The sequence below is a fragment of the Microtus pennsylvanicus genome, chromosome 16 (assembly GCF_037038515.1).
Source record: "Microtus pennsylvanicus isolate mMicPen1 chromosome 16, mMicPen1.hap1, whole genome shotgun sequence".
In the NCBI taxonomy this organism is placed as follows: domain Eukaryota; kingdom Metazoa; phylum Chordata; class Mammalia; order Rodentia; family Cricetidae; genus Microtus; species Microtus pennsylvanicus.
This window is the reverse complement of record NC_134594.1, coordinates 31,482,660-31,510,351: the sequence shown is the minus strand read 5'-3', so window position 1 is coordinate 31,510,351 and position 27,692 is coordinate 31,482,660. Positions and strand designations below refer to the sequence as shown.

The following is a 27,692-nucleotide window of genomic DNA, read 5'->3' as shown; positions in this document are numbered from 1 at the left end:
GCTCTGGCTCCAAGGCCCCAAAACATCTCCTTGGGCAAAAACTGTATGCGTGACTTCTCTTGTTTTGCCTCTTTTTAGTCCCTTCTTTCTCTCATTAGCATAGAAGGGGGAAAAACTTTTCCTTAAAAAACACAGTTAATTCACTATAACCACATTAAATGAATAAATACAGAGATGGAATCATGGTGAGTACGGATCATGTCTACTGGTCACTCTAGAGACAAGCACAGGGAATACATGGATCGAGCCCTCGAGACATTTGCTGCTTAAACAGAACATAAGCTAATAGTAACTATGTTATAAAAGGTGAGACATATACAGCGGGAGATATTAATAATAAGGGCTGATGTGTGAAACGAAAGAGGTCAGAGGTGGTTTCAAGATCTTGGATGGATGTGGCTGATTTTTTTGTAAGTGCAGTGCTAGCGATCGAGCCCACACCTTGCACATGGCAGTCAGGTGCTCTGTGGCTGGGGGGCACCACTAGTGCAGGAAGAACGAGTGTAACATCTGGCATGGAAAAGGCAAAAAACAAAAAGCACACTATGGAAGTAGCAATGGGCAAGGCAGGCGTGGGAAACCCTGACCACAAACACTAGCAACTGGTCTCTGTGGAGCCACTACACACAATGGTGTCAGCAGCTACAGCTCTGGGCTGGGATCAAGTCGGGAAGGGTCCCGACTGAAGAATTCAGCATCCACTTCCTAAGCGCTGGGAATGGATCCTTCCCAACATTTAACCCAAGGGGAAAGCTGCATTATTTCCCTGAGTATCTAAGGGTTAAAAGTAAAACACAATACAGGGCAGAAAGAAATTGTATTAAATAAATGGATTTTTTTTTCTTCCTAGAGTTTTTTGTTTCAGTTGCAGCAAAGTCGAGGTAAATTTAATGCTCAATTTCATCTCAAGTACTTACTCTATTCATATTTCCCTTCTAACTGATTGCTCTCTTTTTTACAACTGTGTTTTGTGCATACTTTACTGTAGTAAGCCAACTCATCTCTTGTTGTTGTTGTTGATTTGTTTGTTTCTGATGAAGGACATCCTACATATGTAACGCTAAGGCGACCTCTGTCCTGTTTACCACGACAAACTGAGGAACTGAAGGTGAATAACAAACTTTCAAAGGATAATAAATTTAAGAGTCACCAGTCAAATAAATCTCATTACTCTATCAATACCACAATGAGAGTCACAACCAATTAGGCCACAACGCCCAGTTACTGTGACTGGCAACTGCCCTGAACTCAACAGTCCCTGGGTTCAGCAACCTATGTTTTCACCCAGCTGTCTAGTCTGACCTTCCCTGTGAATCAGCAGTGTTACCCTGATGCCAAAATGACCTTCTGAAGCTTCCAAGGCTTCCAAGGCTGCAGATATTTTCAGCTGTATCAGCCCTGGCTGTCACAGCATTCTGCATGACATTGAGTGGCAAAGCTGGCACCTTCTGCACCAGCCTGACCTTTGAAACTCATGAGATGTTGCTGCCACTCAAAGATGGGTTTTCTTCTTCATAATCTTATGGAGCAATTTCCCTTAATTGTGAGGTTGTGATTCTAAGCATAAAATCTCAGTTTCCTTTACATGAAAAAGAATATTTCCTTTATGCACACATGCTAAATATTTCATCAGCACAGACTTTAAAATAAATTCTAATTGCCACCTATAAATTATAATTTTGAAATTACTGAAAAGATTACATAATTTAATGTTAGCAGTACCTAACAAAACATCAGTATTTCTATAATGGTCACTTCAAAACCTGAGAGATGTCTATACTTTACAATCATACTTAATATTCGTGTTGACTATAATGTATTCAAGATCCAGTGCAATATCAAGAATATAAAGGGCCCAATGTAAGTAAACACAGTATCTGCAGGCTTAATTTATTTTATTTTCCACTGACACTATAAACAGGAACACTGATGTTTAATTTCCTCTCTAAACAGTGTGTTCACATGGAATTTTCAAAACTAAACTTCTTTATCTATGTAGTTGCAGCTGTCTTTGAAGTATTTGATAGATAAAGGGAAATATTTGAGTCCATTAACATCAATTACCAATTAAAAATATGATTAGTAGATTAAAATTTAATACAAGTGGAGGAAAATGTAAGTGGAATCCAATTCATTAAGACTTGTTAAGATTCTGAATAACAAGGCCCACTAACTGTTTAATGTCAAGTCTTCACAATCAAAGAATAGTTACATATTTAAATATGCATGCATATATTGGAGTATTCATATTTGCTCCTACTTAGAGGACATCACTTACTGTATTGTCATAAATTCACAGTAGCAATACATATTTACAAAACGATCTGATATTTCAATATAGCACTATAAACTGACCCAGTAGTTGAAGACCCCGTGCCTCTGACCCTCTCGTCTTGTCGCACTTCACCTACAGCTCATGGGATACTTTGTCATCATTTCTAGACTCCATAAGGACATCCGGATATGACGTAAGATTGTGCACACACACACCCCAGCACATGGACATGATGGAGTTGGGGCGGGGTGAGAAAGTTATTCAGGAAAATCCAAGTAACTGCAGAAGTTTTGTTTTTCATTATTTTAATGCTGAAAACAGGTTATCTAATTTGTAATGAGAGAGATTAGGTTAATTCCCAGTAATGCAGTAGAGCAGACAATGAGAGCACTTGCCCCTTCCTTCTCAGGCTCAAGACACTTCTTCAGATGCGGCACGAGGCAAACCAGCCACCCAGCAATTGAGAGAGAGAGAGTATCTGTTCCAAGTAACATCACTTTGCTTATCTCCGTGAGTGCTGGGGCAAAGGTACTGGAGTGGGTAGAACAAACACAGCAGGGACCATAAGGGAGATGAGGCATCTGATATAGCCTCACTATAAAGCCAGAGCGCTTCAAAGTCCACTCCATCCTCTGCTATTTTATGATCACAATTCTTTAAAAAAAAAAAAAAACCCTCCTCTCCATATATTATCTCTTCATTAGGCCTTTCCAGAATTAACTTGGAGTCTCAAATTGCTAAAAATAGATATATATTCACTTCATTCAGACCATACCGAAGGCAACAGAGCACCACATAAAAACCAGAATGGCAGGACTGAAGCCGGGTTTCCACAGCACTTTCCTGTGTGGCCCTGGAGCAAGTGACCTGACCTTACTTTTCTCAAGACTCTGTTTCTTCAGCTGTGGGCCAGAGTGGGAGAAATGCCTGCTTCTTACACAGCGTAGGAACTTTTATCAACGCAGAACTAAGCCCACCAAAGAAGGAGCTACTTACAAAAGACTCCAATTAATTGTCAGATCATTTCTGGTTGCTTTGCTTCCATTATGTTACTCAGAATAGGCCAGACGTCTTTTAAAATCCTACGTGAAACTTCCATGCAGTGGGCCTTAAACAAATATTTACTATTTAAACTGAATAATGATAAGCAATCAAATAGAAGAGTTGGGTTTTCCAACCGAGAATGCAGATTAAATCCCGAGAACAAAGGGCAAACACTTGAGAGGTGAGCAGGGATATAAACACCAGCAATGTCACCAATCTGAGTTTAGACACAAGCCTACTCTCCAGAAAAGAAAAGAAAGGAAAAGAAAAGAAAAGAAAAAAGAAAGGAAAAGAAAACAGGAAAAAGAAAGGAAGACAGACAGACAGATAAAATAATTTCTTGCACACACAAAGAAAAGATGAAAAAAGAGCCTGGTGTATCTATCTGTACCTCTGGTCAATAAACTTAAAAACAGTTCACCTCTCACCTATGGATTTTCCTTTCCTCTTAACATAAATCTTGTGTGCTCTGAAACTTGGTTGTCAGTACACAGAAGTTTTTTAATTATCTTTTTTTTGAGATTATAATGCATCATTCCTCTTTCCCTTTCCTTCGTCCAAACCCTCCCTATTCCCCTTTTTTTCTCTTCAAATTAATGGCTTCATTTTCATTAACTATCATGTATATGTGTGTATGTGTGTACACATATATGTATATATACATGTATGTGTGTATATGTACATATAAATATTATCTATAGCTTGCTCAATCTGTTCCTAAATCAGCTACTATGAAGAACTTAGTGAGAAACGACTTGATTCAATTCTGTACAGCCAGATGATCCTGTGCTCCAACTCATTTAGTAAGTACTTAAATAGAAAAAGAAATAATGTAAATACTTGGCCACATCATTTTAACAAATTTTAAGTTGATTTTGTCTTTCCGGGAGAGTTAATGCTTCCTTCTGTTTTTCTGAGATTTAGGAGATTTAGCTCCTCCAAGCTCCTCTGCGCCCACTTTGCCTTGTGCCACATCACTGGAGAAGGTTTTTGCTACTGCACTTAAAATTACTCAGCACACGACATCCTGCTCCTCACCTCTCTAGAAAAGATGATCCTGACCCAGCCACTCATGATCAGTATTTACTACAGAAAAACATTTGCCTTTGAAACCAGAATCAAGACAAAGACAACCCCATTCTTCTCTTTAAAAAAAAAATTATTTGCTGTATGTTCTAACCAGTTCATGAAAGTGACAATAGTTAGCAAATGTCTCCTACAGAGTAAGACTTCAATGAAGAGCTATCATTAAAGCCACATGCTGTGTGTCACAGGGACAATCGCAGACAGCACCAGCTGATATATGGAAACAGTGTATTGAGTGAGCATAAACTAACAACGTGAGAATGGTCGATGAAAAAAAAAATCAGGATATGTTTTGTACACATATCATTTCTTGGTGGAAATTCTACAGTAGCGTATTTGCTGGGAAAATACAGTAGACCTATGTTGATGGATTCTGCATTGGTAGACCAAACCAAACATGAACTGGAGATGTTCAGAAAATAAAGTACATGCATATGTTACATGATATTAGGTATCATAGGAATCTAAAGACAACTTAAAATATAGAGAGCATTGTATATTTCAGTTTTCTTAAGGGCCTGGAGTATGAATGGTTTGGGGCATCTGTAGGGGAGTCCTAGCACCAATGTTCATGGTTACTGAGGGCTAATGCACGTCTGACGTTCCCAAAGCTCTCTCCAACAGAAGCCTGAACTGATCTACCTACAGTAACTGCAGGAGGAGTCACACAAGAGCAAACAAGAGCAAATTCTTTCCACGTCTGCTGATAACAGGAGGGCCTTAAGATGTTAGGTTTCACAAAATAAAAGAAAAACAATAATAAGACTTCCAGCACTTTTTGGGTTCTCTGTAATTTGTAGTCTAACACTGAAGCAAGACAGTTTTTGTTTTGTTTAATTAAGTCTGTATCTTCTTCATTCCCGATTTTTTTTTAAGTCAGGCATGGTGGCCACTGTCTGTATTCTCAACCCTTGGGAAGCTAGGAGAGGAAGCAATGCTACAGAATGAGGATCACACCAGCCTGGGCCTCAGAATGAACCCTACCTTGGAAACTGAATATTTAAACATTAGTGTAAAAATGCCACATTTATTCCCATAAGAGTCACAGAAGTAAGGAGAGTACTGTGAAAAAGGATTTGACTTCTATTCAGTTGGCTACTGCAGCTGTGAGAATCTCAGCGTCCTCATCAACATCAGGAAGAGGTGTTCTGCCTCAGGTGCACATCCGTGCGCCATTATGAGGCCGTGGTTCAGTACCCAGTGTTTGTTCTGGAAACACCAGGTTTCACACAAAGAAGAGGTTCCCGTATGAGAGCTCTGTGCTTATGACTACCATCCGCATTTACCAAAAGCAAGTGACTCTGTAAAAAGTGCCCAAGGTACATTCATTCATGATTATTTGGCATATAAGATTACTGTTCTTAGTGTTCAAATGGTAAAGACTTAAGGGCAAGGGGACAGCACTTCCTAGGCTGTAACCCAGAACTGAGAAGACTCAACAGACTCCTTTCTAAATTAATTGTTCCTGATACAGCATTAGCTTTTAAACACCCCCCTCTTCAGAACTATATTCCTCTCCAGTAGCCACTTCCTGTACACAAGGCTCAGCAAGTGTGGTCCGCAGGAAAGCATCATGCCGTGCAGAATTAAATATGAGGTATGTATTCCTCAACGGTCCAAAGCATTTTCAGATTATTTTGGGGAAGGTCATGCAGTGCCTCAGAGAGCACTGACACCTGGTCAAAGGAATTCTGAGATTCCCTGCTCTCACTTGCTGTGATTATCAAATCTCTTAAATCATCAGGTAAATGGTTGCCAAGCGCCTCATCTGAATGCCACCACCTTGACTCGGCAATTCCTCCTGGAGGCATTAACACTGGAGTTAAAATAATTTAAAGGAAATGTGTCTAGTTCAGATTTGCAGTGTTGAAATAGCTGAAAAGGTATATTCTAATGTTAACGCTGGTGGGTCTTAGTTGAGAGGGACACTTTCTAAGCTTAACGACAGCACACACACTTTCACTGCATCTGCCAAGCACAAGGCAAAAAACCTAGGTAAAAAAAAAAAACCTAAAAGTTAAAAAATAGGGTATATAATAAATGTGTGTGTGTTTCAGAATATTAGCAACACATAAAGAAAGACAAACTATGTCAACATTATTCTCTTGTCCTGCATAAGCATCCTATATTAAAACCATGAACTGTGCCAATTCCATACTACTATTCACGGAATAGAGTCTATTAAAACAGTAGGCATCAAGTGGTTACTTATAGAAATTTTGTGTATGGTTTATCACATGTATATGCTCATAAGAGTATTGGGGGAGGTTAACATACTTCTCCTTTAGGATTTTTCACTTTAATGTTTTGAAATCTAGTCTCTGACCCTGAGCTCAGCTGGTGGGGCTCCACTTCCCAGTGCTAGGAGACAGGTGTGGGGCACCACACTGATTTTATTTTTCTAGAGGCCCTGGGATCTGAGCTCCAGTCCTCACACTAGTACAGTGAACACCTTCCCTACTGAGCAGTCTCCCCAGTTCCTATAAATACATCTTTCTGAAAACTGTCTTGATTTTACGAGGTCCTCTATAAATATTAAATAAAACAGAGTCTATTATTTCTATCATTCTAAGCTAAACAATGGGAGGCCATTATTTGTAATAGGCATTAAAGAATCTCAGGTAAAATAAAATCTCAAGCCTTCTATGTCAAGCAAAGGTATTCTCCTAACCTCAGATAAAATTCAAGCACAAATGCTTCTTTTTTTCCCTTATAAGAATCAACTCTCAGTTTCTAAGAGTGGCTGATTGTTAAGGATTTTTGCTTTCAGGAGAAAGAATGCCACAGCTACACTGATACCATCCCTAAAATAGCAAGGTCAGAGAAGTCTAAGCGTCAACCACATTGAGCACATTGCAACCTCGTTCCATCATGACTCTCTCTGCTACCTTGCTTAACACTGAGGATAGGATGCACAGCAGTCCTACATGCAATAAGGGACCAAAAGTCCTAATTTACACTAAGACATTTCCCAGCAGATAACAGCATGCCCAGAAAGACCCAAGGTTGCTTACTGTAGCACGGCAAATGTGGGATAAAGGTTTTGGTGGTCCTCAGACCGTGCTTCCAAGGTTCCCGCACAGCAGTGAAATGCATTAAGAACCTGACACATCTTAATAATTGAGTTGTAATCCTAGATAAACTACAAATATGTGGTTCTCTCTTACAGATATTTTGAAGTATAATCCTTCATTATTTGTTGATGTTTGGCATTTGGTTTTTAATGCAGGAGTTTGCAAGGTGACCCAGGAGGTCAGTCTTGAACACAACATCTTTCTGCTCCCACTTACAGAGCACAGAGCCTGTAGGCAAGCTCCACCACGACGGGTTGGCTCTGCAACTCTTCATTCTAGCAACACTTGTATCAATACTATTAGAACAATTATAGAGTTTTAAATAATAATTTTACTGATGTTTTGTTTAATTATTAGTATATTTTAAAAAATCCTCTTAATATTCACTATATCAAATCATATCCCTTCCTATTGTTCACATCCAATAACTGGATATGCCCTATGGAACCAGAAGTTCTATTTCCACTGCAAAGCATTACCTCCTTCTCATTCTTCCCTCACTCCCAACCACTGTACTTTTTGCCATGCATCATACTCTTTCTACTGGGGCATTGCAGCACAATTCCCTCCTAGAAGGGGATGTCTCCGGACAATCAGCTTCTTGTGCTATCAACTGTCATGTGCCTGCACGTGCTGCCTGATGGGCAATGTAGTGCCGGTGCCCCTTTCCCACCTGACACCTTTCTGTCCCCTTCCTCTATCTCTTCTTTCCTCGACCCTACCGTCATTTACCCTTTCTCTACAGATTTCCTCATGTGTGTGACCCTGGTAAAGTATCTCAAACGGATATGACCTTATAGCACCTGATAATCCCCAGCACACATATTTCATTCTTTTTATTCTTTCACATAAGTGCAGATATTCTGAAACTTCACCATGGCTCAAAGTCCTCCTCGGGCTATGTGGTAATTAAGGCACCTTGTGCAATAAACCTGAAATATCTGTGACCCAGTTTCCCCACGTCTGAAACCAAGACATTAGCAAGACCATTTCATGAAGCTCTCCTGAGGAACTATGTATTACTTTAAAACCTCGCTGTACACACGTAAGCCATTCTCCAAACTGTTAGCGTTGTTAGTGCAAGTATTCTCTTCTCTAACTTTGGGGACAAGACAAAATGTTAAAAGGTTAAAATTTGGACATTAAAAAAAAATCAAGTCTTCAGGTTCTGGAAATAACCAAAAAGTCCTAGTCATGCTAATTACCTTTTAAGACAAAAGTCCTAAGATTTATGTTATAGCTACAGAGAATACTTAATGAGACTTTATAAAACAATACAGAACTAGCAACTTCTATTATGTTTATAATTGTTACTTGTCCATTTATAATGTCACAGACTAGGGATGGGAAAATATTTCTCTAAAAATCTATTGTTCTTTTTAAGGAATAGATTAAAGGCAATAAGTACATATAATAAAATTATAATATTGACATCAGCACTTACACGACAAAAGATGTAAGACCAGGGAGGTCTTTATTATTCTGCCTGTAGTGCATTCAACAGAGAACATTCAGAACAAACCTAGATATGGTATTTCTAGGAAGTTTTTTAGAAACTCTTTTCAAACTTAGCTTTTAAATCAAACTTTAGTAAACATACAAATGACAATGAGGAGCCTCTTGAAGAGGAGGACTGAGCTGAGAGTGTTGTCAATACTTAGTGTGTTCCACACCAACCTGCCCCAAAAGCATGTCCATTCCCTTGTCTATTCCCTTCCACCTCTTCCATCCACTGGCTCATGTCACCACCTCCCTGCTTTCTCTGCTCTGTAAGGAGAGGAGACGCACAAGTGTGCAGGCAGCTTTCTTCTATGACCAGACAAGACACTAATGCGCCATGCTTACTATCCTCACCAACACTAAGGCATAACCGTGGGCCAGAAGGGTAAAACTGACAACGGGGAACAGTCAGTAAATTCTTAGTCACATTCAGAAAGGATCTTCGATGTATCCAGTCTGTTTATTACTGTTTACCGCCTAGCTCAGGCATCCTTCGACCTCGATACAGTTGTGCTGATGACATGATGGGCTGACCGCTAACTTTTTTTAAAGTCTTCTCCTTTGTTCCCTCACCTTTCAGAAGTTTTCACTGCAAACAGAAGTCAGTACCAGAGTTCTAAGAGAAATCAGACAACTTCACCAAACCTTCTGTAAACTGTTGCCTAAAATGGCAGCGGTGTTTGTTGCTTTTTACTTCCTTTTTGTTCCTTTCATTCAAAGTTCAGAGAAGTTAGACATTGTAACGGTTTGATTAAAACCTCCTTGCTCACGTGCACTTCCCTCTTGCCTGCACATTATATAGCTTAACTTTCATTTCCCCTAACAAAATCCCTACTCATTTGGTATGCTGAGCTTGAATGCTAAAGCGATCGTGGCAATTGAGGTAGATCTCCTCACTTTTAGTCTAGCTTTCTCTTTGGCAAATTCTGTATCTTTTCTTCACCGCAGTGGCCATCTGAAAAGGTTGGGTGTTGCAATGTCCACTAAAGCTAATAAACAATACGACCAATGTTCTTTTGAGTTCAGGTCATTCTGGATGAGAGAACTAAAGAAATGAGTTACAATGTATATACCTGAATCCTCTGTGTAGATGTTACAAAGAAACACAGGGAAACATCACTGGGTGGATGCAATGAGTGCTTTCAAGGGCAAATAATAGTAAAGCTGGAAAACTAAAAGAACACTCTAGGCTTCCTTAGTTCTCGGGAGACCACTTCCTCTGGTGCATTTATGTTGCCCACAGTTGCATCAGGATTTGTCTCTGTTTTCTCCAAACTTCTGTTCCAGGCTGGGGCTACAGCTCACTCACAGGCACCAGAGTCCTCACTTGGCATCTGCTGAGATGGAATCCTCAGTGCCAAGCACACACAACACCTTCAGTGCCGTCCTAACTGGAGAGTCCTCATGAAACACCACTGTATCATGGAATGACTCAAAGTTCTTATTTTCTCAAGCAAGATGTCATTTCCTCAAGAATATACAGACCTTATCAAATAGTTTTCAGTGGGCCTGCATTACTATTTTGCCACAATATGGACTACATGAAAATCATATTTACATGGTGACTTAAATGTTTCAAACTAGCATCGGATTGTTGATTTTATAGGATTAAACCTATTCCAATCACCCTAGAATTCTCTGAGTCCCGCTAAAGAAAGTAACATTTTAGTAAGTTGCTTCTAAACTTTAAAAAGGAAGAGAGGGGACTTCAGGGTGGAATATAATTGTTGAAAATTGCCTTTGGAATACAAAATCTCTTCACTTTGTGACCTTAGGTAAGAGGACTACAATGGAGCTGATATCTGCATGGACACAGTAGTCATAGGAGGAGGAGGAAAATTTCATATTTATGATAATTATTCTCAATAGTATAATGTATTTCTATTGTTTTCAGAAATAAAAATTCAGATAAGTCAGTTGGTCAATTTGCCTGAGGGCCTGCGTTTGATTCCTAGAACCTACATGGTAAAAGAAAATTGACTCGAAGGTGTTCTCTGACCTCCACAGGCATGCTATGAGGTGCACACACATACACATACACACACACACGTCATTACACAAGTTCTGTGTTCGCAGGACACAGAAGCCTATTTTCTGTGTACCTTCGTCAACCTTTTATTACCTTTTAGACTTATGAATGAAACTATCTCTGTTTCTTAATATAACGTCAAGAGAGGTAACAAAGCTTCCTGGGGAGTAAACTATTTGAAGCATAATTCTACTTCAACATAGTATCTTCCCTTTTTCATACAACTATCTAAGGAGACAAATAATTGCCTATTGAATGCAATATGACTTCCCCTAGTCTTCAGATAATGGATCTTGTACTGCTTTAACAAAGAATCATAAAATCCTAAAGAGAGAGCTTTAAAAAAAGGAAAAAGTATCAAAAAGAACCCTAAGAGTATAAAAATTAAAACCCTTTTTCAAACTCTTGGATATCAGACACATGTGACAGGTACTTCTCTCAAAGTGTAAAAGAGAAAAGAGATACAGCAATTGTGTTATGCTTTTCTTAAACTAATAATATGTACAAAACTATAACCATGGATATGCTAGGATCTTCATTTCTCCCAAGAATAAAACTGCAGTGCTTACAAAAACATATATACATAGAAATAGGAAAGCATTATATAAACATCAATTTCCCTTTCTTAAATCTTAAAACAGAAATGTCTAGACACATTTCATGGCATGTCAATTGGTCCTTTTCAACTATCTGCTTTTCAATTAAAAATTCTCCAAACCTTACCGAATACACTTCATGACTCATCAGACATGAACACAGTTTAACAGGGATGCTCTCACCCCTCTCTTTCCACCACAGCTGTTAGTACTAATATGAAATATGCCTGCGACAGCAGATGACAGATCCATCATGCTACCGAACTAGAATGAACTCTACCTGAGGCTCCAGATGGGCTATGTCTGCCACCCCAACAACAACAACAATAACAACAAAACTTGTGTACCTTTGATATCCTTCAAGAGAACATCACCAAACATAACTTTACATGCTAGAAAAGAACCACATTTTGGGGGGCATAACACTTTGCAAGGCAAATGCACTCCAGTTCTGATAAAATGTCCAAAAGGAGTGTGCCCAGGACCTATGCCGTTGTACTTTGTTAACGAGCCAGATGCTTTCTCAAGAATGTGATCTAATTATCAAGACTCAACACATAGGAACTCCTGAGAGCCTGCAACAACACCACAGCAGTGCTGGTTCACCGCTCCTTCCATGCAAAGTAATGCCCTGCTCCATACAGGTGAGACTCTTATTCCTGCCGGCTTGTTTGGCTTTCTTTGGTGTTTTTATTTTCTAAGGAAGGTCTGTCATAACAATAGAAAACACATATTAAGCATTTGAAGGTAACTGCTGTTTACTGAAAACTATTTTAAAATAAATCTCACTGACTTGCTTCTGTTTGGTAACTCCAGGACAATGATAACTATAGTGTTTCCAAACATCCCAGAGTAGCAATCATACCCTATTCTGGCCTCTGAGAGGTGTTAAGCTTATCCTCCTAATTATAAGCCTTTCTCTGCTATTACCACCTCACCATTAACTCTCTAAACTAAATAGTAGTTTTGAGGAAATAAAAATAGACGTAAGGTAGTACTTTTGCTCAAATTTTGGCTACAATGGATGAGAAAGACAAGTCATTTTGTTTCTGTGTATAATAAGCATCTTTACCTTGTAAAAATAAAAGTCACTTTTACTGTATTTTGACTAGCAAACTCTAATTTAAGCTTTTTCTCAGAATACTGCTGCTTTCTTGCTTTATTTCACAACAGTGCTGCCCCACAGAACACAAGACACACTTGTTAGATTAAGTTTTCTAGTACTTGGGGTGAGGGTGGTAAAAAGTCAAACAAAACAATAACAAAAAAAACCCCAATACTTAATACACTATCAGTATAACATAGTTAATTTAAATATAATATAATCAAGTATTTTACATTCTTTTCTTGGCACAAACTTTTCACAAGCCAGTATGTATTTTACTCTTTAAGGCAACATTCAGAACTGGACACATTTGAAGTGTTCAAGAGCACATGTGGCTAGTGGCTTTTGTGCCAGCCAGCATATTCTAAACTTCCGGAAAAACAGAGATTTAGATCTATAAGTCCAGATGCTTTACAATCTTTCAGTGCACAGGACCTTCAAGTGAACCACATATCTTGTGAATATATTTTGTTCACTTCCTCTACTTTCCTGATCATCATATCCATTGCCTTCTCTAATGCCCTTTAGAGCATTCAATAAATACATAAATAAACCTCAACTGTCCATCTATTGGGACTTATTCCAAGAAAGATCTAAGATGCTTTTTCGTCCGCACATCTATCACCAAGCAGAAAGCCAGAAGGTGCGGCAAGACCTTTCTGCTTCCATAAATAGACAGATCAAATACAGGCCTACGGTATGGTGACAGTCATGAGTACATGGTAACAAGTTTACCTTACAGTGACAACAGGAAACATTATATAAGAATAGCACGCTCTTCCTCAGTGAAAACTATCACTGCATGCTTCTCCCCACCCCCTCCACACTCAAGGAGAAACCTTGAGGTAATCTCTTTCTGCTCTGAACAGAACCAAGTGTTTCATTTCACAGGAATTCTGTGCCCTGAGCAAGAACAGAATGTTAGAATCAAATTTTAATGAATTCCACTTGGAGCCTGCCTCCAGTGTGGAAGGGCACACACAAACACAGCAGTCTCCCAGGTCAGGCAGCACGTCGCTTTCTCTCCTGGCATGTTCCCGACACGTGCTTCGTAGGCTCTCATTTGCTCTCAGTTCCAGGAGGAAAATATTCAATGAAACATACCTGCGCTTTGTCTAAGTCTCTCCCAATAAGAAAATGTGGCAATGAGGTCTTCAGGGACCGTGTAATTATAAAACAGATGAACAGGTTTTCTGGTGCTGACCTAACCTGTTCTATAAACACAGCCGTCAGCTTCGTAGTTCTCACCAAGGGAACTCCGCGTTAAACAAAGAGGTATAAAAACTTTAAGTCTAGATTTGAAAAAGGGCCTAACAGTGATTAAAAAAAAAAAGAAAAGAAAATGTAACCCCCTACAACTACATAGAACAGGAACAGTGGGCCATGATATGTTTCGGAAAAGCTAGTTTAACTGTCACCAACTTTTAGAAGGGCAAAGATGGAAGTGACAGCCACGTGCTTTCTCCAGCTATGAAATAACGTATTGTCTCGGGCAACTATGTATCTCTAACACATCCTCTGTACTGCACTAAGTCCTTCAAAGATCTATAGTCCTTGAAATTTCATTTATCATGTCTTGGTGGTCAGAATTTTATCTGGAAAAATAGGACCAGGAAACAACACCAACACTCTAAAGCCAGAGACGAGAATGGGGACCCTTAGCCCGGTGTAGAAAAGTTATGCCCTAAGTAAGTTCTTTGTATAAACACTGTGTTGAAACCCAGGAGGGAGGAATAGCATGTCCGTCGGTGTACTATTTCAAAGCACGTTGCAGAAGGCCTGCAAATCCAAAGGCCATAATTATGACTTCCCTCGTCGTGTATTAATTTGTTTCTGAAATTCCTCAGAGTATGGCAGAGTTTATTAATCGTTTGCTCGGCCTGTGTCTGTGTCGGTGGGCACCGAAACCTAAGTCGGCGGCAATAACCTCCCAGGCCGCTTCCAACTTTGTTTTTAATCCTGGGGACATAGGCTCCACGAGAAACCCAACTTAGCATCCCAGCAGCCAAACAGGATACACGCCAGAGAGACTTAAGAACACACTGAAGCTTGTCTCAACATCCCTGTAGCTGTAACATGCTGCGGGCTGGTCAGGAAGGCTTCGGCTCCATTTTTATATATGTAATCTTTTGATTCTCATGTTACAGGCTCTGGAATCAAAGTATTCTAACGAGACATTACTAACGATAACAGATTCGGGCTTTTTTTTTTTCTTTTTAGGGGATTGAGGGAAGGCTAAATATTTTCTTAGTTTTGTCTTTTTTTAAAAAAAAGTCCATATGCTGACTACTTTTCATGAAAGCAATTCCACCAGCCTACTGCGGCTCCGCCCTGGAAAGCTCTATACTTACTTTTCTTACAGTTTTTTTTTTTTCTTTTTGAGTGACGCACTACAAAACGACCAGAAAGGGAGGAAAAGCGGCAGCCCTCTAAAGCAGGGCGTCTTCCGCCCTGTAAACTTGGCAAAAAGCACACTGGACTGAAATACAGCACTCTCCATATAAGGCAGCCCAGCTAAACATGTCATGCGTAATTTATGGGTGGCAGGCAGAGCATTAACCTCTGCGTGCACATACTTGGCCCACATGAAGCCAGTGCTGGATGGCAGCCCCCCACCCCGGCAGGAGGATGCGGGCGCGGCCCGGGACCCGCGCAGCCGGTGGCCGTCCCCGCCGTCCCTGGCAGAGGTCACCGAGTTCAGAGCACTCGGCCACGCACCTGCCCCCCGCTCCCCGGCTGCCAGTCCCGGCCCGCAGCACCCCCCGGGTATCCGCAGCGAGTCGCGGGGCCGGACCGGGAGCCGCAGCGCCGCCGCCGCCCCCGTGCGGGCCGGGGACCCCCCGAGCGCCACCCCGGGTCGCCGCAGCGCCGCCCGCAGCGCCGAACAATGCGCGGCCGCCCCGCCACTCACCTCTCACGTGGCCGTGCAGGCTGCCCGCCGGGGCCCCGACTGCCCGGGGCATTGTGGGATCGCGACTCCGGGATGCCCGCCACGGGAATGGGAACTGGCCGGGTCGGGTCACGGGAGCATGGCGAGCGCCCCGACTCGTCGGGCAGCGGCGAGAGACTGTGGCATGTCGCCGTGCAGCCTCTTATCGCCGCGCGCCGGTTTCCGCCGCTGCGCGGCCCCTCCCCCGCGCCGGCCCCGCCAGGAAGGCGCGCGGACGCGCCGAGCTCCCACGCGCAGCCCCGGCCCCCGCCCGCCCGCCTGCTCGCCCGCTCGCCCCGGCCCGCGCCGCCGCTTACCGCCGCTCCGGCTCCGAGGGCTCGGCGGCCAGCCCGGGAGGCCCGCAAGGTTAGACGAAAGGTTAGAGTCAGCGGCCCGGCCTGCCGGGACAGAAGCGCCGCACCGCCTGGAACCTGGAGGGCGAAGGGCGGGAAAGAAGGCGCAAGGGTGTTGGTGGGGGATTTTCCTCCAGCAGTCAGCACTCCACAGTTTCGGAGTTCTCCGGGAAAACGGATCGTTTCTCAAGCACAAACACAGGCCACCTTCCCATCTAATCAGTAAATCAAACTTGCAACTGAAAGGCTCCCTGACTTCCAACTCCGCAGTGTGGTGTGCAGAAAGCAGGGCTCCCTCTTTTAAAATAAAATAACATCTTAGGAGATGCAGAAGTACTCCCACGCAAACAAGCCCTGGGCAACGGCCTGAGCTAATGAAACCCCAGCCCCCTAGTTCACTGGGTGCTGTACTGTAACTTGGCTTTAAATGAAAAGAATCCTGGGTTTCTGAGAAGAGATAAAGTTTGAAGATTTGCGGACGGGATTTCCTGTTAATTTAAGGAATTCTGATAACTTGGTCAAGGATGGTTTTTAACTAAAAACGTTTGTTCCGCGGTTTGAACGTGATTCGAGGGAGATGCAAACCCAGACCTTAACAGGATTTCTCCCTGCATGTTTGTACTGAGAGGATGAGGCCGTCTTTCCCAGGAGGAGTAAAAATGTCAGGAAAGGTGTTAGGTGCGCAAGTGGTTTGCAGAGGCACCAGTCACAGACCCGAGTAACAGATCCTGTGCTTGGTCCACGGTACACTGACTTAATCCTGCTTACTGATCCCTTCCTGAACTAATTAATTACCTAGCGCCACTTCTTGGCGTTAATCATTAAAAGTCCCCAAGTCCCCAACAATGGAAACAATGTAGAATTGACACTAACATTTTCTCAGCCGACAGGGACAGAGAGTTTCTAACTGACAATTAGTAACCACCATAGCCCTGGGACTTCCTTTCTTCTCAGTATTTATTTCAGCAGCTGGGTGGAATGCGGGCTATGACAGAGATGTTAAGTATAGGTGGGATGGGGGAGGGGACCCTAGCCAAGGATTGTGCTATATGAGCAGCCTTTCGCCTGCTGGATAGATAGGTGCTATGATGATAGACAACCCAAAATGAGCCCAAGACAGGGAGGGAAGGGGAGGTCCCTGGAGGAATTTCATATAACGAGTGCCTTGAAAGATGTGCAGAAGTTAGTAAGATAAGAAGAGAGTCGAAGGGCTAGCGAGATGACTCATTCTTAAAGAAACGTGCTCAAGCCTGAAGACCTGAGCTGAAATTCAAAGCACCAGGGCCAGGTTCTGTAGTTAGTGCTGGAAAGGAGGTAGAAAATGGGAGATACTCAGAGTCCATTGGTCAACACTGACTTCAAGGCTCAATGGAAGTCATTCAAAAACTAAAGTAAATTTCAGAAGAGACCTGATATGGGCTCCTGACCTTCACATGTACACATACATAGGCACAGGGAGTTGGATGGAGGTGGACCTTGGGACAGTGGAGAAAACAGAGCAGAGAATGAGCCAGAAACCTATCTGTTCAATTCCCCGTAGAATGACTATATTCATCTTTTTCTAACCCTTCTGTAAAAGGAGAAAGTGTAGGCAGAAGAGGAAGCCACGAACTTCAACTTTACTCCGAAAACCATGGTGAACTAGTTTGCAGGACCAGGGAGATAGGGTGGAGTCTGGACTTGCATTCTAGAAAGGTCTTTGGCAAATGCTTAGAGGGTGACTAGGAGTATTCAGGGATGTTGGCAGAGGAAGGGTGAATGGGTGTAGACACTCTGGAAAAGTGACTCATGCAGGGACTGAGGAAGGGAGGGGCTTTGGGAGACTCCCAAGGTCCTAGTTTAGCCCACTAGATTGCTACTGGCCTTTCAGTTGCTTCCCATTTTCTGCCAACAGAAAAAGCCCTGACTTCCTGATAAGATGGCTACCTTTGTACCTACTGTGGTAGCACCCGGTGCCTCTCTGATCAGACAGTTCAGTGAGCTGCAAGACCTCCTATTTGGGAAATTAATTTACAGTTATGCTCAGACCCCTGTCTTCTTCCGAGTTAGAGACTTCCTGGTCTTTTTTTTTCATGTGCTAGAAAACATGCCCTTTGCAACTGAACATAGTAAAAAGCAGGACTTTGAACCTATGTGTGGTACAAGAGGAGAAACTGCTTGAACTCTGCAGGTTGAGGAACTTCTATAAACAAAAGAAACATTGAAACAGACACAAATTTTGTTTCACCAAATAGAACAAAAAGGAATTCAAGGAAGGCACTTAATGTTAGAAACAATAGAATAAACATTCCAGTAAAGTTTTAAAAGAAAATGTTATTTTACAAGATAAAGAGAAAAAGAATGCCATGATGTGTCATTCAAGCCAATCTAAACCTTAGAAATGAGCCAAAATAGATTAAGGTCTGAAACAACATTGCCAGCGAGTAAGCCTAACCTGTTATCATTTAAATTTTTGAACCACTGAAGCAAACATAAAGCCATATGATAAAAATATTAAACCATGTTTCTTTCAACTACCAATAGCCATCCAGTCACTTTTCAAATTGTGGAAACTACTAACAAAAAATCATGATTGTAATAAAAAGCTAACAGCTCCCCCATTTAGAATCTACCAATACTTCTTCAGTGCCGGGAGGCCATTTAGGTTTTCTCATACACTGTGAGGTGATGTTCAAGTTTTCCAACTCATGAATGCTCACATCCATAAGCACGAAGTGGTGGTCATTTGCAGGAAGAAAGGGAAATTACAGGAACAGTTTCAGATGAAATAAAACTACATTTTCTTGGTAAAGGAAAAAAGTATCCACGGCAGGTTCCTGAACTGTCTCAGTTCTTTCCAGTCTTCATTATACTGATGAGTCCAGCAATACTACAGTCAGAGGACATGGATTCTGCAGCTAATATCAGCTCCTTGTTTTCCAACAATATAGATTAAAAAAAGTAACATTTATCTTTCTCAGGCAAATGGAAGTCTTTAAAACCCATGTAAGAGTGTTTGTGTTATACACTCTGTTCTTCTATATAGCGCATTCACGCTCAATAGGTCCTACTACTGCCTTTCAATATAATGACTTTCTGCCTCCTCCTTCCATATCCTCCAAACCCAAGAAAGAGGGTTGTAAAAGCAGAAATATAAAAACCTTCTGAAGCACTTATCTATAATTTATTTTAATATAGCAGGATAAAATAATTATCTATAATAATAGTTACATAATATATAATGATACAATATATGATATAATATGATGTGATATGATATGATAATACTGATTAAAAATAATTGATTTTGTGACAGTATCAAAACTGGGACCCAAATTCAGTCCCTACACTTCCTTATCATGCTTAAGTAAAAATAGTTAAGAGAAGAAGCTACTAGAAGTAACAAAAACACTGTAAGCACCTTTGTATGGAGAATCACTGTTAAACCTATGCATCTGTACCTATGTTATATTTCATACCAGGAAAAAGGTAACTTCTTCTGTATTTTTAATTCAAACTTGTTCACAGCTGAATATCTATACTTGACTGACTTATATGAATCTATTTATTTGTCTGTTTATCTTCAAGGATAATTGTACATTTCACACAAAATGTTCTTTTAATGCCCATTATCTAAATATAGATAACATATCTTAGATATTATATAATACAACATGAAACATATACTGGTTATCGTACGAGTCGTAAAAATATTCCATATAAAATCCATATATTTTCAATGTTTATAAAATTAGAACACTTCAAATATTGATTTAATGGCACACTTTCTAAGTTACCTAAAAGTTAAGTCTTGTGTATCACTATTTGAGGATATACAAAGTGAAGAGTTTGGTAACGTGGAATGGTAGTAAAGACCGAAGGTCGGCACCATTGGCCTGTTCTCGGAAGAGGAGGACAGTGTCATTCAAGCAGAGCAAGACTGGCATTGGTGCTGTCTGACTCTTAGTTTTTGTCTTCTGTGCTTAAGGCAATGGAAACAATATGAAGACCTATCATAGGCCCATCTCCTCTGTTGAATGTGAGCATCAACTGCTTTAGGCTTCTGAGTGCTCTTCCATCTCGGTTCTTCCTTCTTTCCTTTCTCTCATTCTCTTGTCCATTCTTCTTTTGTTCTCTCCTTATAGAAAATACTTTCCCCCACCCCCCGCAAAGCTTCCATTCATTGTACAAGTATTTAGTGAGCATCAGCTTAACCAACCAAGTATTTCTGGGTTCTGTGTTTAGAAGTAAACACAGAGGAGTCACTTTCTTCACAGGGGTGGAGGGTGGCTGGGAGAGACAAGCAACAAGCAAATAAATAAAAGGAAAGCATAGGGATAATTGCATATGCAGATGAGCAGTTCTAAGTAAAACCAAAGAGATAGAGGAATTGGGTTATGTAGAATAAATCCAGACTGAGGTGACCATGACCTGAGGAAAGAATGGATTCTCTGGGAAAACAAAAGGCATAAACTCTTTGTGGAACAGGCTGGGGGCAGGTAAACAGAAATGGGCTGCCTAACCTCAAGGAATTTACAGTTAAAGGAGAGAACACAAGAATCTGAAACAAAGCACTCAGGAACCGCAAAGCGATGACCACAACCTTTAGGCTCCATGGGAAGCAGGGGTGAGCTGGTTGTATTAGAGGTGAGATGGGCAGACACACGTGGTCCTAAAGATGACCGGCTTGTTCTCCCCTGCCATCCAGTATGGTCTGATCTCAGAGCAGAAGGCAGGAAGTGCCTCAGTGCTGAGAATGAGCAATGCTATCAAGAAAGGCAAGTGGAAGCAAGCGGCGGGCAGGGCAGCCACGGAAAGGGATTTGGTTAAACACCTTTAGCAATATAGTCTTGCAAGTGTTGTGAATGTATTCCCTAGAATTGAAGAAAATGCAATAGTCACCTCTTTGCTCTGAGGCAAGTGAAACATGGTGTTTCTATGTGCAACCAATCTCTTACTTGGGACCAACACAACAAAGAAAATTACTGAAGATAGAATATCAGAATCGGTTCAATTGGTGGGTATGCATGGAGCCCATGGAATAATCTTCTTCACCTACTTTCCACCTTCTTCTTTGAGTCAGGGTATCTCAATCAAACCCAGAGATCACTATATGACTAACCAGCCCACCAGATTGATCCAAAAAGCCAGAGTCCCATTGCTTCTCAGTAGCAGACTTACAGGCAGGCTGGTAGGACCACCGCACTTTTGTGTAGGCTCTTGGGTTCTGAGCTCCCAAGAGCTTACGCCGTGTCCTAGCTTGTTTCTTTTGTTGTGATGTAACCTGACACAAGGCAGCCTACAGGAAGGAAGGGTTGACTTGTCTTTCAGTGGTACTTATTATTGCAGGGATTTCTAGCAAACAAAATGTGCAAGGGAAACAAGAAAGAGGTAGCGGTGTAACGTGGGCTTTCACATGTACAGTCGAGAGCAGAAACAATAAACACATCTTTGCATGTTTGCTCTCAGCTAGCTTTCCCCTCTCTTATAACGTCTGAGACCTTGCCTAGAGAGAGTGGTAGCCCACAGTGGGCTACTCTTTCCCACACCAACTAACAATCTAGCCAATCACCCTCAAACTTGGTCAGGCCACCTCCTCTAGACATGAAGTGTCTCAGGTGATCCTAGGTTATATCACGCTGGCAGTTAAAACTGACCAACGTTCGCTGTAAACACTTTAGGCCCTGAGGCATCTCTCCACCACAACTGAAATGTCTGATACAACCGTATGGAACAAATGCCGCCCCTCATGTCAATCACATCATCATCATCTTCAAATAATAGAAGAGAGGCTGTAGAGTCACTCCTCTGGCCAGAGCCTCGCAGGGGAAAAGACATCAAGCCTCCTGTCCTGCAGAATTCTACCTGGAATTCCCCAAATCATGAAACAAGAGTCAGGTATGGGAGATTCTTAAACCAATGTATCTAAGATAAAAGTGTGTCATGGGAGGGAGAGGCTGTAATTAAAATAATTAAATATGTAATATTGGCATTTTAGTAAATAAAAGATATAAGATTAAACATGAAACAGGTAGTGAGGAGGTCAAAGTAGATATTTTATCTATTTCTGCTTATGCTATGTAATTTTATGTGATGTTGTGAAACACTTTCTAGTATGCAATAAGTTTATGTGGTATTGCCTTATACAGAATTTCTTGGCAATTTTTTGTTAATATACATATGTTAATAAATATTTTGGATTATAGTACACAAATGAACTAAATTATATATGTGTATATAGATTTTTAACATTGTTCATTGTAGAAAAATTTGTGACCTTTTTCCTTAAAGATATGGCCACAACCTTATTAATTCTTAAAGCTGATACTCCTAAATATGACAACTACCAGGGTTATTTTTCATTCCTGAAGTATATTCTAATGGGTATCTAATTATGCATAACATTCGTTCTTTTGATTTTATAGTATTCTATATCTCTGTCCTTTTTTATTCTTTTGTGTTCTCTCTCTCTCTCTCTCTCTCTCTCTCTCTCTCTCTCTCTCTCTCTCTGAATCATCCACTGTGGCATCCTATTACTTCTTACTTTTCTGGCATCCTTGAAATGCTTGAAATGTCTTTAAGTCATGTCTCAAGGGATGTCTTAATTCTTGACTCTGAATAAGAAAAAAAATCATTATCACCTCAAAAATTGATACAAGTTTCATAGACACATTCTTTCCACTTTACCTTGTTCAAAAGCATGTAGACTGGGAGATATGATTATAAAGTAATGTTATTTAGTGTGTGTGTCTGTGTGTGTGTGCCTGCATGTATGTGCACATGTGTGTACTTACCCAAAGAAGTCAAAGCTCTCCCGTTTCCTGAAACTGGAGAGTTTAGCAGTCACTGTGAGCTCCCTAACACTGATGCTGGGAACCAAACTTGGCCATACGTGCTCTTAACTGCCATAGCGCCGGCCCTCGATTTTAATATCAGTACACTGGCCATGGCTTATTAATCCATTTAACAATTATGTATTGATCCCTGACAATATGTGAGGATTTGTGACTGGTGCTCAAGCAGCATGAGTTTTTCTGTCTTCCTTGAGGTGTTCTCTTAGTCTGGAGCTGGGAAGGATTTGAGAGAGAATAAAGCTGGGAGAGACTAAAGATGGAGAAGCATGTAGCAAAAGCAGCAACTCAGTTAAGTTCAACAGGCCTTACGTGCTTATTGCGCTAAGCAGGTGGCAAGGAGGACAGGCCTAGGCAAGGCCTTGGTTCTCATGGGCTTCTAAGCCACTGGCAAAGGGTAAAATTATTCAACAATTGTTAAGGGCTTCGTGGTAGAGGAAAAATAATCAGAGAAAGGTCATGAAGGATCAAGAGACAGACAAGTGAGTTGGTCAGATGTATACTGCGAGCACCCTGCGATGTGAATCGATGGTGTGGGTTCCAGAGTCATCATATTGCCCTATGCGTGTTTGTCACGCCTGTTTCCTGGAGGCTGGGCTGCCAGACAGCGACATCCTAGCATTTCTGCTGTAAGTCTCATGGGACCTTGCAGCGTTCTCTCCTCCTCCTGAAACCTAAGTCACAAATCTTTTAGAGGCGTCAGGGGATTATCTGATCAAAGTCATTTGCACTAAGGCAAGGATGGAGGCTTGCCTTCACAAAGGACAGCTTGTTAGCCCTAATGAACTGCTAAGAGAGGAAGCTTTGGGCACCCCTGGGAAGGATCCCGTCCCCTCTCCTTCTCAGGCTCCCACCACACTTCTCACCCTTTCTTTCCTGCTGAAGTAAAGGGATTAGAAGCTGGTGAATCCTCAGACATCCTGACATGACTTTGAGCCTCCCAGAGGTAGACAGGATGCTATTAGAAATGGGGTAGCTAAAATTAGGCCTGAGGGCTCTCAGCATTTTGGGTCAATATAAAAAAAGCCTAGACTAACAGAATCAATTTTCTGGGAGTCACCCCTGCATATTGACATCATAAAGCCCCCGAGATGGTTCCAGTGTATGGCTTATTTCTGCTGAGCCAGAATTCAGAAATGGAAGTCATTCGGGATCAGGAGCAATCCATTGGCATGTTCCATTGCAACTTGTGCTGGGTAAGAATTCATTGGCTCAATAGAAACAAATAGTGGTAGTATCCATAGGAAACTAGTTTGGGCAAAGTGTTGCTCATATGCTTCCAGAAAAGTTGGGGAGTTAGGATAGCTGTGCAGAGCAGAATTGGTGAAGGAAGAGTACATGTAGTTGCACACTTGCTTCGCAATGATGCTTCGCAGGCAAACAAAACCGGTGTACTCTATTCGGTGTGCCGTAATGGTCTACAGGCATAAAACCAAACTAGACCAGCCATTGAGATCACACCGACGATAACAACACATGTTTTTAAACGCTTAGGTTGCTGTTGATTTCAATTCCCTGCCTTATCTCTGCTACAGAAACATATCCCAAAATCCCTTCAAGAGCTGTCAGAATATCAGAGAAAGTAAATGTGTCCCGGCACTTCCTTGTGTGCACTCAAAAATAAGCATTCAAAAACCACTTTTGTATATGTTACTACAGTTTATAAATTTACTCAACACATTTATATTCTTAAATCATACACATAACTTAATAAGAAATGCCTCACTTGATTTCTGTTGAAGTTTTTTTGGCAGATTTTAACGCACAGTACTGTGAGTTTGCCATCAATGCAGATGACCCACCCGCTGGAACAGGGTTGTTCTGAATGCCCATGCTTCCTCAAAGGGCATCAAGAGCACAGAATTACAATAGACTAACCCTGCAGCTTCCCTGCGCTGTGCATCCTTAGACAAGGAGGAGCGTTCGTTTTCCTTTCCAGACTTTTCAGGTTGTAGCTTACCAGGTCACCAGACAGTGAGGTACTTTCATGCTAGAAGTTAGTGCCGTCAGTTTTTCTATCTGGGCTACACGAAATGGAATGGTTGGCATAACCTCTGCTTCCCCTAGAGGCTGTGGGCACTGGGTCAACAAGGGTAGGTTCCGAGCACCTTGAAAGACACAGTCTAGCTGTGACAATGACTTTGAAGCTGTAAGTTATGACCAGTTTTAGAAATCACGTGACTGTATTGGTAATATGTGAGAGAAATGTGTACAACTAATGGGTCTAATCAGACAATGTTTTTTTTTTTTTTTGAAAATATCCTTTTTTGTTTCTGTTTGCTTTTTTTTTTTTTTTTTGAGATGGGGTTTCTCTGTGTTACAGTTATGGCTGTTCTGGAACTTCTTTTGTAGACCCAGCTGGCTAGAGCTCTGAGAAATCCACCTGCCTTTGCTTTCCTAGTGCTGGGATTAAAGGTGTGCGCCACCATGGCGGGCCCAAAACTGTGTGTGTGTGCGTGTGTGTGTGTGTGTACGTGCTCGTGCGTGTGTGTGTTTGTGTGTGTGTGTGTCTGTGTGTGTGCCTGAGTAAAAGCATGTGCACCGCACATGCACAGAAGCTCTCAAAAGGCAGAAGAGAGAATTGGAGCTCCTTGACTTGACGTTATAGGCGGCTGTGAGCTGATAGGTGCTGGGAACCAAACCCTAGTTCTTTCAGTGAGAGCAGGAAGCGCTCCATCACTGAGCCACTGCACCTGTCTTATCATCATCATCAGCAGCAGCAGCAGCAGCAGCATCGTCATCCCCATCCTCTCTTGCCATCAGATTCAAACAAATGTCTAGACTTATAGACAATTGAATCATCAAAACATGCATACTACACATCTGGCTGCCCGAAGCCCTCTTCTTTTCTAGGCTAGAATTCTATTACTAGTTGCAGAAAAGAGTGAGTACTTCTGTAAGGAGTCTGTGCAGTCTTCCAAGACAAGCTCATCAGCACTCTGTGGCTGATCACTTTGACTACTGCATGCTGTCCCTTACTGTGTTTTCTGGTGTCAGTTTCATCGATTTTGTAGAATCACTCTTTTAAAACTGTGACATCAACAGACAAACAATGCTTCTCTTTAATATCTTCAAGGACTAGAACATGTAAGCTTTGAAGTGATATTTGAAAAAAAAAAGAATATCCAATTGTGTTATCTTTTGTTTTGTCATAGATAAAAGCGCTTTTAAAAATTGTTTGTCCTTGATGTAGTTACCATTTATCTGTTCCTAGATATAAGGTAATATGTGCTTATTTCAAATAATATAACAAGTGCCTATAATAGGAGTGTATTGAATCTTTTCATGGCAGCACAGTAGAGATATTTATGCACGATTATATTCAACTAGTCTATAACTGCCACCCACGAGCTTACTCCCATGCAGAGATAAGTTCCTTCCACAGTTTCAGACGCCCACTCTCTGCAAAAACACTTTCCTGCCTGTCATTTACTCTTTACAATTAAATAAAGTAAAAGCTAACTGCATGAAAGAGGCTGGCCACGCTGTTCCTCCTGCAGCAGTGCTTTCTAAGGGCCGTTTAAACTAGAAACTGAGTCAGGACAACTTTTCCCATGGGGAGATCTTTGAAGTCTGTTTATCCTAGCAAAGTCCTAGTGGGTCTGTCAGCTAGAAACCAAAAGTAATTTTCAGGGTCCCCAAATACCAACCACTTCGTGAAGGCACCGAAATAGTGGCTTTGCTAGATCAGTCTTGAGCATGTAGAGATAAACAGTACTTTTGGCCTGACACCCTGCTTGTACATAGATAACAGCCTAAAGCATTAGGAAACAGAAGCACACACGTACTTGTGGCATAACCAGAACCTTCATAACCTTCACTGAGGAGAAGTAGCCAAAAACAATATTTTATTTACCCATAAATAGGTGCTTAGCAATTCATTCTGAGGACTCACAATTGGAATTCCTAGCAAAAGGTGTTCACATGCTGAATACAGCACTTGAGCCATTTTCCACTGGTAAGAGTCCCAGACCTGCTGGCTTGTCTTTGACCTCCACAGGGAGCAGGGCATACCTGTGACCCTTCCCCAGCTTGATGGGCCTGGGCCTTCCTGTGTATGCAGCAACAGTTCTGGCAGAATCAGATCACGAAATTGTGGCCCTTTGTTTAAGGAAGTACCAAGTGCATTGGTTCCTGTAAGCGAAGACTGCACATTCGTTTCCCGGCCGCCCAGACCCAAATGATGCTCCCATTTTTGTGTGTCTAGAAGCCCTCTTTAATTTTTTCTTAACTTTTTTTAGGTCTTAAGTGGATCCATGCCCCAGACAGTGGGTGCAATTATGTAAGCAAAGACTGCACGTTTGTTTCCCAGTCACCTAGACCTGGATAATACTCCCGTTTTTGTGGATCTAGAGGTCCCTGAACAATAAAGAAGAATAGGATTCAGACAGTCTCTTTAAGTTGCGGTTTCCAGTGAATGTTAAACACCTCTAATTCTTGAAATTATGACCAGAAATGACTTCGTGATTGGACCTTCAATAATTACAGTTATTGTTGTTGTTTTATAAGTGGGAAGTAATTATTAATTTTAAAGTATAAATCATTTTTTTTAAAAAAATAGTGCCTATGAAAATTCACATCTGTTCAGAATGCAAGGACTTGAATCACATTCCAACGTTTAAGAAACATTCAGCAATGGATTGTCAGGTAGTCCAATCATAGGGATAGAGCTTACTTGAGGTCTGCTAAAGGATCAGTAGGATATGCTTAACAGATGCCAGAATATTTCCTTGAATGAGAGATAATTGAGAAACATCACTCTGGTCCTGCCCCCCAACACCACCAGTGCTTGGGTCAAACCAGGGCCTTTGACTAGGTAGAGGAAGCATTGCATTGCTCTCAGTTGTCCAATGCACACCTTTCCTTTACCC

The 27,692-nt window shown here is 41.4% G+C and overlaps 1 protein-coding gene across 26 annotated transcripts in view; it reads right to left on the bottom strand.

The window, feature by feature from the left end:
- The window catches only part of Mbnl1 (muscleblind like splicing regulator 1), a 170,486-nt gene that overhangs the window by 130,113 nt on the left and 12,681 nt on the right, over positions 1-27,692 (bottom strand). For 10 of the 26 annotated variants that reach the window (XM_075950450.1, XM_075950462.1, XM_075950455.1 and 7 more), the window contains exon 1: positions 15,621-15,826. The exons of 6 other annotated variants lie outside the window; for them this stretch is intronic. The gene's annotated coding sequence lies outside the window, so the exon portion shown is untranslated. Of the gene's footprint in view, positions 1-15,620; positions 15,857-15,955; positions 16,070-27,692 lie in introns of those variants that run through there. 10 more of the 26 variants (XM_075950487.1, XM_075950454.1, XM_075950459.1 and 7 more) reach the window with 5 other exon arrangements.